Raw genomic sequence first — 14,896 nt, forward strand, 5'->3', positions numbered from 1 at the left:
GACACAAAAGTCTCCACCATAATATAAGTTGGTCACAAGGATGGTAGCACAGCACAGAGAATATAGTCAATGGTTCTGTGTCATCTTGCTTTGTTGACAGATAATAACTGCCCTAGTTGGGGTGAGGATTTAATAATGTGTGTAACTGTTGAACCACTGTGTTGTATACTTGAAACCAATATAATATTGTGTATCAACTATATTTCAATAAAAAATACACTTAAAAAATAACCAAAATATAATTAATACAGACTATCAAAAAATAGAATATATAAATATTTTCTAGATGAGAAAATGAATGGTCAAGAGTTTTTAAAAATAGCTCAAGACTAAATAAGTTTGGTGTAATAATTAGCTAAATATATAAAAATGTCTAATATCTACAGTTTATTGCTCATCAGTTATTTGGATACTTCTACATTTTGAGTTAAAAGGTATTATAACTCTTCCATTTCAATATTTGGAAGTTTCCTACTTAATATTTTGAAAATAAACATCCTATCCTAAAGGTAACTCAACTACAGCTTTGTACCTTGCAAACTGAAGAGTCTTAAATCATTTATTAAAATGCTTTTTTAGTCAGCATGAAAAATTGCAATATGAAAACACCACATATTTGCATACATATAAATAAAGTAAGGTTCTCCAAAAGTTAATTTGCTAAGCAGATGAATTTCTCCCTCTCATTCTTCACATCCATTATTCATTTAGCCATCGGTCCATCCATCCATTAGTCCATCAATCTGTCTAGAAAAAAAGAAACATGTGGCCATTGTTATTTCCAGTGTTACGCTTCGTTGTGTTTTAGAGCTGGATGGAACCTTAATGATGCCATCCTTCTCTATTAGTCCTCTAACAAAATCTGGAAGCCTTAGGTGGAGAAAGAAGGGCCAGAGTTTCATTTGAGACAGGAGTTGCAATGCTAGAGGCAGAGGGGGCTGGGAGCATGGGTATCAGCAAATCGTTGGAAATGGATATTGGAGATAGCTGAGGTCCAGGCACTGTTTGATGGCTAGAATTCACTCCTGTGAGAGAAAACTGAATGCCAGGAAGAAGACTCTAAGTGTCTATTATTATACCATCTACATTAATGTGAACAGTGTAAACTCCTCGTGAAATCTGCTCCTACTCTGGGTTGCCTGAAAAGTCTATCTTTTCCCCACTACCTCTTCACTTTTAAGGGGCAGCTCAAGTGCAGCAGCTGCTAAGAGCTTCTCCAACCACCTCTGCCTGCACTGATCTTGGCTTGGAGACTCAAGGTGGTAGTATGGTGAAGAGCACAGGGTCTGAAGTCCAGCTGCCTGAGTTCACATTAGCTCTACCACTTACGGGTCGTGTGAGCTTAGGCAAGTAAAGACCCAATCTGCCTTCATGACGGGGATCATGTACACACCAATTTAACAAATCAGTACTTCCACATCACTTCATGTGGAATTTTGTTCCCTTAGCTAAATGATAAATTTTGTGTCTGACAAAATCTGGGGTATATGATGAATACTGTTACATGGTATTGAAAAAGCTTTATGTACATTAACATTTAAAGTTTGGGAGTTGTTCCAATAAAGTAGCATGAAGTCTTCAGTTCTGGACTTGAACTTGATTTCCAAGATGTCTTCTAGGTCCGTAAGATTTTCAGTTTACTCACAAGAAACTATAGTCCAGAGGGATTAAGTCATAAAATCAAAAACAAACAGCTAGTTACTTCAGGATCAATTGATTCTGACCTTTATTTTTGTTTTCTTTCTTTTATAACATACTGGTTTAAAAGGATAAAAGTTTCCTGAATGATTTAAGTATGGGCCTTCCTGTATGAAAATGAATTTCTGCTTAAAAGCCTATCAAGTGCTATTTTCCAAAAGTATAAATTTATCAGATATTCTCAGAAGCAAAGGGGGAGGTCTATGAAAAAAGTTCAACTATCTGTGAGGTGGCTAGAATAAATACACACACACACACACACACACACACACACACTGTAGAAAATGTGAACACATGCATATTTCCTAGACAGTAGGGTTCAAAATTGTAAGATCCACATGGTGACCCATGATTCTAAAAGGATAAGGACCACTGATATAAATGGCCTATTGAGTCCCTTCTACTCCAAAATTATATTAACTCTGTCATTAAATCTGCTAATTATAAATAGACTTTTGTGCTCAAATTTTTCATAATTAGCATGGATTGGAATGTGATACACACTATTTTAAACTTCAAATAAAGAATAAAATTAGTTTTTATTTTTAAGACAATGCTAAAATAAATATTTTCATCCTTTCTGGCTTTGGGTCACTGCATTTTGGAACTGAGAGAACAGATGAACTTTCCATCACAACAGAGGGCAGGGCAACCCAAACTACAGATACGCTTGCATCCAGGAAGACCACATCATCCCTTCACCACAGTAAAGCACTGCTTTCCAACCGTGGGCATCTCAAGCTGTGCATCATCACTTAAACAAATGTTCTTCCTTTGGTTTGCACCAGGTCATTCCCATTTCAAAAAACAAAACTAAAATAAATTAAAAGCCAACTAGAATAAATTCAATATTGTAACAGGACACAAATGAGTGATCAAGAGGTGTCTCTGTCTTCTTTGGGAAAATTGCTGAACCTTATCCAGGTCTCAATTTCCTCTGTTATAAAAATAGGGAAGTGGAAAATCAAATCCCCTCCATTTTTTCCCCATCTGCCAAAATCTCTTTCAGCTGAGAGATGGATTACCTCAGATTGTTTGTACCCAACAGATTCAGCCACATATGCTTAATTGGCTTTTGAACATCTTTTTGACAAATGGCACTATAACAACTGGTTATCCATGCCATATAAAATTAAGTTCAGATAAATCATAAAATCTAAATTAGAGAGACAAACCCATAATCTTTCTAGAAGAAAATAAAGGAGAATATATCTTTGCACTTTTGAGAAAGGCAAATATTGTATAGGACATAAAAATCACTGACCACAGAAGAAAAAAGTTTCAGAGGCTCCCACTTAGGTTTCCCCACTACAGGCCAAGTCCCAGCCTGGTAGTTACTCCAGCTGCTGTACGTATCAATCCCATTATACATTCCTGAGCCAAGGAAACAATCATCAGACCCCTCGGCCAGGGGCTCAGTTGACCCACTGTAAACTGACACTTGGCCACTGTTCCATTCATAACCCAATAGGGAGTCACAGGGATGCTTCTGGTCTCCTGGTACAAGGTCAACTCAAACCCCGTGTCCAGTATTCCTCAAATATCTAATGCACTGTCACCCAAGTAAACTGCCATAGGTCCCCCTTTGGGAAAAGATCAGAAGAGCCATTTCAGTGTATATTTGTTGTGATATTGCAGTATCCTTTCTCAAGGATTAGGGCTGCCAGATTTACTGAATAAAAATACAGGACACTCAATTAAATTTGAATTTCAGATAAACAGTGAATAATGTTTTAGCAAAGTATTTCCCAATTATTGCAGAGGTCAAACAAACTTAGACTAAGGCATTTTTTGTTGTTTATTTGATATTCAATTTTAAATGGGCATCCAGTATTTTAGCTGGGAACCCTACCCTGACCCTTGTTCAGCCAACAGGTCTGAGAGATGGATTAGGTTCAGGTGCTAGTAAGATATTGTGATTTAGGGGGCAAGTTGGGAGGCATGGGACTGACCTCAGTCTCCTACCCGAGTATTCTTCCCTTCTTCTGGTTTTGGCATGAAGGGAAACCTATTTTGCCCCTGGGAACACCATGCTCTTTAACCATCTCCAAAATTCCCTTAGGGTCAAGCCTTTCCAACTTTGCTGACCCTTACAGCAATTGTAGCTACCTGACTTCTGGAAGCTGAGCACCACCTCTATTGTTTTGTAGTCTCATTATCCCCACTGCAATTAACAAGCCCAGCTCTGCCACCGTTTTTCCTACTGTCAATCCTGGCCTGCAGAGAAGAATCACCACACTTTTAAGTGATGCTGGTTTCCCTCTCAAGGGTTCATTCCTGATGGTGAATGCATCCCTTAGGCCCTCCCGTGAAATAATACAATTCCCTGTTGGGTCTTCTGGTTTCACTGAACATACCCATTTCAGCATGCCTCCTTTCCTAAATCTTTTAATATTTTCCTAGAGATTGACAATTTAAAATTTGGGTAATATGTACTCTATTACAAAATTGGGTGAGTGGGTACGTACATTTGCACTCCAAAGTTATTTAGAGTATGTTACTAGTGGTTGGCATTAAGTGATGAGATTACAGAATTTTCTTTGTGCTTTTATGTATTTTCTAAGATCCTTTTTCAGAATAAGAAAGATAATTTTTAAAAATGAATGATGACAAAAGTAAGCAGTTTGAAAGGATACAGAATACCCTTGAGCAGCACAAAGCATTTCTTCCTATTGTTAGCTGAGTTTTGTGTACTATACAAACTGAAATAATTTGATGGGCATAAATACAGTAGATGTAAAAAAAAAAAGCTAGTGTGGCACTGTTGTATAGCAGCTAAAAGAAATAAGAAGCCCATCGAATTGAAGTAGTATTTTTTAAATTAGAGACAGCATCTAATTCTCAGAAAATTCAATCAGGTTTCATTCTTACCTGGAATTATACCATGCCTCCTCCCACTTTAATCAGACCAAACTGATTTGGACTATGCAAGAAGAAAGTAGGTAGAACTTTTTCAATTTTATGCAATATGAAAAAATTCCCTATTATTAATTGGTCTTTCAAACTGCAGCTCTAATGTCGTGATTGAAAACTTACTGGTAGGCACAAGTACTGACTAAGTTTTTCTTAAAACACTGCATTTAATAGGCTCAGAAAAATGGAGGAGTCATAAGATATGACCTCTGTACCCACCTCCCAAACCAAATATCAACAGAAGCTCTTTTTTCCAACCATTTGCCTGTATTTTCTATTGTATCAAAGCTACCAGAATATCAAACTAAGAGAACCAGAAAATGAATGAGGGGCCAGGGCCAGAATCTTATGTAACCATGATCCTCCATTTCTTGTGTGTGATTCCTCCTAGCAGTTTGAAACCAGTATCTTGAGCAGCCAGACTATATCATATCAGCCTTCACCACATAATGGCATCTTGTAATCACAGCTGACACCTAAAGTAAATAATTATAGTGATGTTACACCATATTGTTTCTTCTTGCCTCATCCTGGTTTTCAGAAGCCTGACTCAGTAATCCCAGTGGTCAGTTCTCCCCAGAATAAAGCATCTCCAGAACCTGCTGTCTTTGCTCCATCCCCACAGTGTAAGATTTTGGAGCTGGAAGTCTTGAGTTCTAGTTCTCAGGTGTGACCTTAGACAAGTTATTTAACCTTTGAGCCTAGATTTCTTTATTTATAAAATGAGGATATCTACCATATGGCATATGTATAAAGATAAAAGATAAGGTATACTAAGTACTTAGCATTATAAGTAGTACAAAGTAAGCAATCAATAAAATGGTGATTAACTTGTGTTTCATACTTTACTGTCTAATATAACTTTGATTATATGACATCCTCCTAATGGGACTCTGTCTCTTCTGTGTCTTCCCTCTTTGGTCCATATTCCTTGTTTTGCCAAAGCTCATATAGTTAGTAAATAAATAATAATCACATCATTTCCCTATTGAAAAGTTGTATCACAATGCTTACAGAACAACTCTCAAATCCTTACCTCATCATGAAAGGCCTTTATGGGTTGACCTCTATTTCCTTTCAATCCTCTCATTTATTGAGCCAATAGTAACATTTGAATATCTACTTTAGGCCAGGTATAGTGGATGTGGTGGTAAGCAAGACCCATATCACTCAGATTCATGGGGCATTTGTAACAAGCTGCAGGAGCTACCAAGTATTAACTGTTTCCTGGGCAGAATGTTTATTCACCCCATTTCTTTATCCCATTTATAGAAGGCATAGGTATTCATAACTTTAAATAGGGCCTACAATGGAGACAAAATGAGGACAGGTGTAAAATCTTATTGAGGAGCTTTCAGAGGAAAAAGACAAATAGAAAAATGGTAAATCAACCTCTGGTTTAGGTTTAACACTCATGGTGGAGAAAAAGTGCTATAGAAGCCAATCAAGGTTGTATAGCTGGAGAAGAGTTCAGATCAATTAGAGGTGATCATCAGACACTCCCTAGACAGATCACCATTTTTATGGGGCCTGAAACATGAATAGGATTTCTACAGTTAGAGGAGGTAGGGCATTAGATTTGGAGGAATAGCATCAAACCAGGCCAATCACCTTGCCAGTCAAGGTTAAAGTTACTATCAGAGAAACTATTGCTGAAGGGGTAGTCTTTAGGACTGCTCGTCCACAGGAATTCTGGTTGTCTTAATACAGCCATTCTCAGACTTTGGTGTAAATCATCATCTGCAGAGCCCATAAAGTATATAATGGTCCAGGCTCATAGATGCATACTAGACTACTCTTCAGTATACTTCAGTGTACAGGCATGAGCCTGTGTTTATGGTTCTAGGAAATGAGAATGAGTTCCTTGATAATATTTTTTTCTCTGATACTTCTTTGGCATTTTGTGTATGCGTGTATATCCAAAAACTGGATGTAGTCTTCTATAACTAAGTATTTTTTTCCACTTAAAATTATATCTGGGTACCTTATGCAATGTTATATGCCAATTATCTCTCAATACAGCTAGAAAAAATTACATCTGGGAGAATGATAAAAGAAACTTGGTCAAATAGTAACATAAAATACATATAATATATAAAATATATAATACTAAAAACAAATACAACAAGGTATATGAGAATTTTTTGTACTAATTTTTACACTTATCTGTTGAGTTTGAAACTATTTCAAAATAAACAAAAAAAACACATGGGACCTCTTTCTTCATTCTTTTCTCTAACTGCGTAAGATTCCTTTAACAGATTATACTGTATTTTTTAACCAGTACTCTTATTGATGCACATTTGTAGGTTTTCTTCCATTTCCTATTAAAATTTTCAACATCCCTTTTTACCAATTTAAAAAAATATATTATTCAATTTATTTAGTTTTTTTTAAGTTACCATTCTCCTACCCTCCACTTCCTGCCCCTTGCAACCACCATTCTGTTCTCTGTATCTGTGAGCTTGGTTTTTAGCTTTTAGCTTTTGTTTTTTAAATTTCACATATAAGTGAGATGATAAGAGTACTTACTTCTCTTTCTCTGTATTACTTATTTCACTTAGCATAATGCCTTCAAGTTCCATCAGTGTTATTGAAAATGGAAAATTTCCTTCTTTCCCATAGCTGAAAAATATTCGTATATAAGTGTATATGTGTGTGTATGTATATACACATGTATATATAGACATACATACATTATATATATATATCTCACATCTTCTTTATCCACTCATCTACCAATGGGCACTTAGGTTGTTACTTTATCTTGGCTTTTGTAAATAATTCTGCAATGAACACAAGGGTGTATATATCTTTCTGACTTAGTGTGTTTGTTTTTTGTGGATAAATACCCAGAAGTGGAATTGCTAGATCATGTGGTAGTTCTATTTCTAATTTTTTGAGGAACCTCCACACTGTTTTCCATAATGGTTGTACCAATTTACATCCCCATCAATAGTGTACAATGGTTCCCTTTCTCCATGTCCTCATCAACATTTGCTATTTTTTGTCTTTTTGACATTCCGGTAAGTGTGAGATAATATCTTATTGTGGTTCTAATTTGTATTTCTCTGATGATTAATGATGTTGAGGACCTTTGCATGTACCTGTGGCCTTTTGTTTGTCTTATTTGGAAAAATGTCTATTGAGATCTTCTTCCCATTTTTTAATCAGATTGTACATTTTTTGCTGTTGAGAGTTGTATGAGATTTTTATATATTTTGGATTTTAGCCACTTATCAAATATATGATTTTCAGATATTTTCTCCAATTCAGTAGTTTGCCTTTTCATTTTACTGATGGTTTCCTTTGTTATGCAGAAGATTTTTAGTTTGATGTCAAACCACTTGATATTTTTGCTTTTGTTGGTATTGCTTTTGCTGTCAGATTCAAAATATCATCATCAAGGAGGCAGAGCCAACATGGCGGCATGAGTAGGACAGTGGGGATCTCCTCCTGAAAACATAAATATTTTTGAAAATACAACAAATACAACTAATCCTAAAAGAGAGACCAGAAGACACAGGACAACAACCAGACTACATTCACACATGCGAGAGCCCAGCACCTGGTGAAAGGGGTAAGATACAAGCCCCAGCCCGGCGGGACCCGAGCACCCCTCCCTTCAGCTCCCGGTGGGAGGAGAGGAGTTGGAGTGGGGAAGGAGAGGGAGACCAGGACTGCTAAACACCCAGCCCCAGCCATCCGCACCAGAGTGCATACACAGTGCATGCGTAGAGGGCTGGAAACTAGGGAAACAGGGCAGCAAGACCTCTGAACGGGTGCCGAAGCTGATGCCCCTGTGACAAAGAAAAGCGAGTGCTTTTTGAAAGTCTTAAAGGGACAGTGACACAACAGCTGAACGGAAACAACACAGGTCACAGCCCAGCAGCTGGAAATTAAACGGAAAATTGGGCACACTAACCCCCAGGGAAACAGCTCTGAGACCCCTCACAGAGGTAAACAGCCAAACAGCCCCCCATCCATTACCCCACCGGGGTGAGGTGAAAGCAGAGAAGCAGCCTAAGGCTGGCCACGCCCTCAGAAAGGGAGCTTCCTATATACTGGCCTGGCAAGACACAAAGACCCAGTCTAAACGCAATTACCCAACACAAACCACTAGGGGTCGCAGTTGTCCCAGTAAAGAAAGGCCAATAGCAAGCAGAAAGTTTGGCCCTCCCAGCTGACAGTCAATAGCACCTGTCAACATGAAAAGGCAAAAAAATATGATCCAGACAAGACTAACACAGACAGCTTCGAAATCTGCTACATCTTCCCCTGAGAAGGAACCTGGGGAGATAGATTTAACCAGTCTTCCTGAAAAAGAATTCAAAACAAAAGTCATAACCATCCTGATGGACTTGCAGAGAAATATGCAAGAACTAAGGAAGGAGAATACAGAAATAAAACAAGCTCTGGAAGGACTTCAAAACAGAATGGACGAGATGCGAGAGACCATTAATGGACTAGAAAACAGAGAACAGGAACGCAGAGAAGCTGATGCAGAGAGAGATAAAAGAATCTCCAGGAATGAAAGAATTCTAAGAAAGCTGAGTGACCAATCAAAACAGAACAATATCTGCATTATAGGGGTACCAGAAGAAGAAGAGAAAGAAAAAGGGATAGAAAGTGTCTATGAAGAAATAATTGCTGAAAACTTCCCCAAACTAGGGGAGGACATGGCCTCTCAGACCACAGAGGTACACAGAACTCCCATGACAAGGGATCCAAGGAGGGCAACACCAAGGCACATAGTAATTAAAATGGCAAAGATCAAAGAAAAGGACAAAGTATTAAAGGCAGCCAGAGAGAAAAAAAAGGTTACCTACAAAGGAAAACCCATCAGGCTATCATCAGACTTCTCAACAGAAACCCTACAGGCCAGAAAAGAATGGCATGATATATTTAATGCAATGAAACAGAAGGGCTTCAAACCAAGACTAATGTATCCAGCACAATTATCATTTAAATATGAAGGAGGGATTAAACAATTCCCAGACAAGCAAAAGTTGAGGGAATTGGCCTCCCACAAACCACCTCTACAGGGCATCTTACAGGGACTGCTCTAGATGGGAGCACTCCTAAAAACAGCACAGAACAAAACACCCAACATATGAAGAAGGGAGGAGGAGGAATAAGAAGGGAAAGAAATAAAGAATCATCACACCGTGTTTATAATAGCTCAACAAGCGAGTTAAGTTGGACAGTAAGATAGTAAAGAAGCTAACCCTGAACCTTTCATAACCACAAACTTAAAGCCAGCAATGGCAATAAGTACATACCTTTCAATAAGCACCCTAAATGTAAATGGACTGAATGCACCAATCAAAAGACACAGAGTAATAGAATGGATAAAAATGCAAGATCCATCCATATGCTGCTTACAAGAGACTCACCTCAAACCCAAAGACATGCACAGACTTAAAGTCAAGGGATGGAAAAAGATATTTCATGCAAACAACAGAAAAACGCAGGTGTTGCAATACTAGTAACACAAAAAGCAGACTTCAAAATAAAGAAAGTAACAAAAGATAAAGAAGGACATTACATAATGATAAAGAGCTCAGTCCAACAAGAGGATATAACCATTATAAATATATATGCACCCAATACAGGAGCACCAACATATCTGAAACAAATACTAAGAGAACTAAAGGAGGAAATAGAATGTGATGCATTCATTCTGGGAGACTTCAACACACCACTCACTCCAAAGGACAGATCCACCAGACAGAAAATAAGTAAGGACACAGAGGCACTGAACAACACACTAGAACAGATGGACCTAATAGACATCTACAGAACTCTACATCCAAAAGCAACAGGATACACATTCTTCTCAAGTGCACATGGAACATTCTCCAGAATAGACCACATACTAGGCCATAAAAAAGAGCCTCAGTAAATTCCAAAAGATTGAAATACGACCAAACAACTTTTCAGACCACAAAGGTATAAAACTTGAAATAAATTGTAACAAAGAAAGCAAAAAGGCTCACAAACACGTGGAGGCTTAACAACACGCTCCTAAATAATCAACGGATCAATGACCAAATCAAAATGGAGATCCAGCAATATATGGAAACAAATGACAACAACAACACAAAGCCCCAACTACTGTGGGATACAGCAAAAGCAGTCTTAAGAGGAAAGTATATAGCAGTGCAGGCATATTTAAAGAAGGAAAAACAATCCCAAATGAATGGTCTAATGCCACAATTATCAAAATAGGAAAAAGAAGAACAAATGAGGCCTAAGATCAGCAGAAGGAGGGAGAAAATAAAGATCAGAGAAGAAATAAATAAAATTGAGAAGAATAAGACAATAGCAAAAATCAATGAAACCAAGAGCTAGTTCTTCGAGAAAATAAACAAAATAGATAAGTATCTAGTCAGACTTATTAAGAGGAAAAGAGAGTCAACACAAATCAAAAGAATCAGCGACGAGAAAGTAAAAATCATGACGGACCCCACAGAAATACAAAGAATTATTAGAGAATACTATGAAAACCTATATGCTAACAAGCTGGGAAACCTAGGAGAAATGGACAACTTCCTAGAAAAATACAACCTTCCAAGACTGACCCAGAAAGAAACAAAAAATCTAAACAGACCAATTACCAGAAACTAAATTTAAGTGGTAATCAAAAAACTACCCAAGAACAAAACCCCTGGGCCAGATGGATTTACCTTGGAATTTTATCAGACATACAAGGAAGACATAATACCCATTCTCCTTAAAGTTTTCCAAGAAATAGAAGAGGAGGGAATACTCCCAAACTCATTCTATGAAGCCAACATCACCCTAATACAAAAACCAGGCAAAGACCCCATTAAAAAAGAAAACTACAGACCAATATACCTGATGAAAGTAGATGCAAAAATACTAAACAAAATATTAGCAAACCGCATTCAAAAATGCATCAAAAGGATCGTACACCATGACCAAGTGGGAATCATCCCAGGGATGCATGGATGGTACAACATTCGAAAATCCATCAACATCATCCACGACATCAACAAAAAGAAAGACAAAAACCACATGATCATCTCCATAGATGCTGAAAAAGCATTCGACAAAATTCAACATCCATTCATGATAAAAACTCTCAGCAAAATGGGAATAGAGCGCAAGTACCTCAACATAATAAAGGCCACATATCATAAATCCACAGCCAACATTATACTGAACAGCGAGAAGCTGAAAGCATTTCCTCTGAGATCGGGAACTAGACAGGGATGCCCACTCTCCCCACTGTTATTTAACATAGTACTGGAGGTCCTAGCCACAGCAATAAGACAAAACAAAGAAATACAAGGAATCCAGATTGGTAAAGAAGAAGTTAAACTGTCACTATTTGCAGATGACATGATATTGTACATAAAAAACCCTAAAGACTCCTCCCCAAAACTACTAGAGCTCATATCAGAATACAGCAAAGTTGCAGGACACAAAATTAACACACAGAAATGGGTAGCTTTCCTATACACTAACAATGAACCAATAGAAAGAGAAATCAGGAAAACAACTCCATTCACAATTGCATCAAAAAGAATAAAATACCTAGGAATAAACCTAACCAAAGAAGTGAAAGACATATGTTCTGAAAACTACAAGTCACTCTTAAGAGAAATTAAAGGGGACACTAACAGATGGAAACTCATCTCATGCTCGTGGCTAGGAAGAATTAATATCGTCAAAATGGCCATCCTGCCCAAAGCAATATACAGATTTGATGCAATCCCTATCAAACTACCAGCAACATTCTTCAATGAACTGGAACAAATAATTCAAAAATTCATATGGAAACACCAAAGACCCCAAATAGCCAAAGCAATCCTGAGAAAGAAGAATAAAGTAGGGGGGATCTCACTCCCCAACTTCAAGCTCTACTATAAAGCCATAGTAATCAAGACAATTTGGTACTGGCACAAGAACAGAGCCACAGGCCAGTGGAACAGACTAGAGACTCCAGATATTAACCCAAACATATATGGTCAATTAATATTTGATAAAGGAGCCATGGACATACAACGGTGAAACGACAGTCTCTTCAACTGATGGTGCTGGCAAAACTGGACAGCTACATGTAGGAGAACAAAACTGGACCATTGTCTAACCCCATATACAAAAGTAAACTCAAAATGGATCAAAAACCTGAATGTAAGTCATGAAACCATTAAACTCTTGGAAAAAACATAGGCAAAAACCTCTTAGACATAAACGAGTGACCTCTTCTTGAACATATCTCCCTGGGCAAGGAAAAGAATGGCAAAAATGAACAAGTGGGACTATATTAAGCTGAAAAGCTTCTGTACAGCAAAAGACACCATCAATAGAACAAAAAGGAACCCTACAATATGGGAGAATATATTTGTAAATGACAGATCCAATAAAGGCTTGACATTCAGAATATATAAAGAGCTCACATGCCTCAAAAAACAAAAAACAAATAACCCAATTAAAAAATGGGCAGAGGAACTGAACAGACGGTTCTCCAAAAAAGAAATACAGATGGCCAACGGACACATGAAAAGATGCTCCACATCGCTAATTATCAGAGAAATGCAAATTAAAACTATAATGAGGTATCACCTCACACCAGTAAGGATGGATGCCATCCAAAAGACAAATAACAACAAATTTTCACTAGGCTGTGGAGAAAGGGAAACCCTCCTACACTGCTGGTGGGAATGTAAATTAGTTCAACCATTGTGGAAAGCAGTATGGAGGTTCATCAAAATGCTCAAAACAGACTTCCCATTCGACCCAGGAATTGCACTCCTAGGAATTTACCCTAAGAATGCAGCAGTCAAGTTTGAGAAAGACAGATGCACCCCTATGTTTATCACAGCACTGTTTACAATAGCCAAGAATTGTAAGCAACCTAAATGTCCATCGGTAGCTGAATGGATAAAGAAGATGTGGTACATATACACAATGAAATACTACTCAGCCATAAGAAGAGGGCAAATCCTACCATTTGGAGAAACATGGATGGAGCTGGAGGGTATTATGCTCAGTGAAATAAGCCAAGCGGAGAAAGAGAAATACCAAATGATTTCACTCATCTGTGGAGTATAAGAACAAAGGAAAAACTGAAGGAACAAAATGGCAGTGGAATCACAGAACCCAAGAATGTACTAACAGGTACCAAAGGGAAAGGGACTGGGGAGAGTGGGTGGGTAGGGATGGATAAGGGGGGGGAGAAGAAGGGGGGTATTAAGATTAGCATGCATAATGGAGAGGGTGGGAGAAAGGGGAGGGCTGTACAACACAGAGAAGACAAGTAGTGATTCTACAACATTTTGCTATGCTGATGGACAGTGACTGTAAAGGGGTTTATAGGGGGGACCTGGTATAGGGGAGAGCCTAGTAAACATAATATTCTTCATGTAAGTGTATATTAATGATAACAAAAAAGAAAAAAGAAAAAAGAAAGAAAAGTGGGATTACTCCCTGATAGGATAAAACTAACTGTAAATCAACGATTAATGCATGCTTTAAATATCCTTAATTTTGATCACTTAAAGGGTGTCAGATGATCAGCTATGGAGGTACTTTTTTCTGATAATATTCCTTTCTCTTAAAAAAAAAAAAGCATTTCCTGTGTGGTGATCTTCAATGAGTTCTACACAATGGTATAAAGGGCATAGCAAAGTATGGGCAAAGGGTCTGTTTGTGTTTATACAGAAGATCAAAGCCTAATTTGGCTACCCAGAAAATGAACTAAGATACGATATGAAAAAGAACTTCCAACATCAGCACTCTCTGGAAGACTCATGCCAGAAGATGATCATCAAAAAACCCCAACAAAGATCCAGGCGCTGCTACTGCTGTAGCTGTATTCATCCCACCGGTTCCTGGACTTGCCATGGGAATGAGGAAGGAGATATCTAAGCTGGCCTGTGCATACAGTATAACAACAAATTTGACTGGAACTATACTGTTGGAACTCAACCAAGAATTAGGAGAAGTGCAAATTGTAGCACTCCAAAATCTTACAACTACAGACTATTTACTGTTAAAAGAACATAAGGGATGTGAACATTCCCCAGGAATGGGTTGTTTTAATTTGTCTGATTTCTCTCAGACTGTTCAAGTTCAGTTGGACAATATCCACCATATCATAGATAAGTTTTCACAAATGCCTAAGGTGCCTAACTGGTTTTCTTGGTTTCAATGGAGATGGCTGGTAATTACAGGTATGCTTTGGTTATGTAACTATACTCCTATTATGTTAATGTGTGTGCTCAATTTAAGTAGTAGCTTAAAACCTATACAT

This window comes from Manis pentadactyla, chromosome 13 (genome assembly GCF_030020395.1).
Source record: "Manis pentadactyla isolate mManPen7 chromosome 13, mManPen7.hap1, whole genome shotgun sequence".
Classification (NCBI taxonomy): Eukaryota; Metazoa; Chordata; class Mammalia; order Pholidota; family Manidae; genus Manis; species Manis pentadactyla.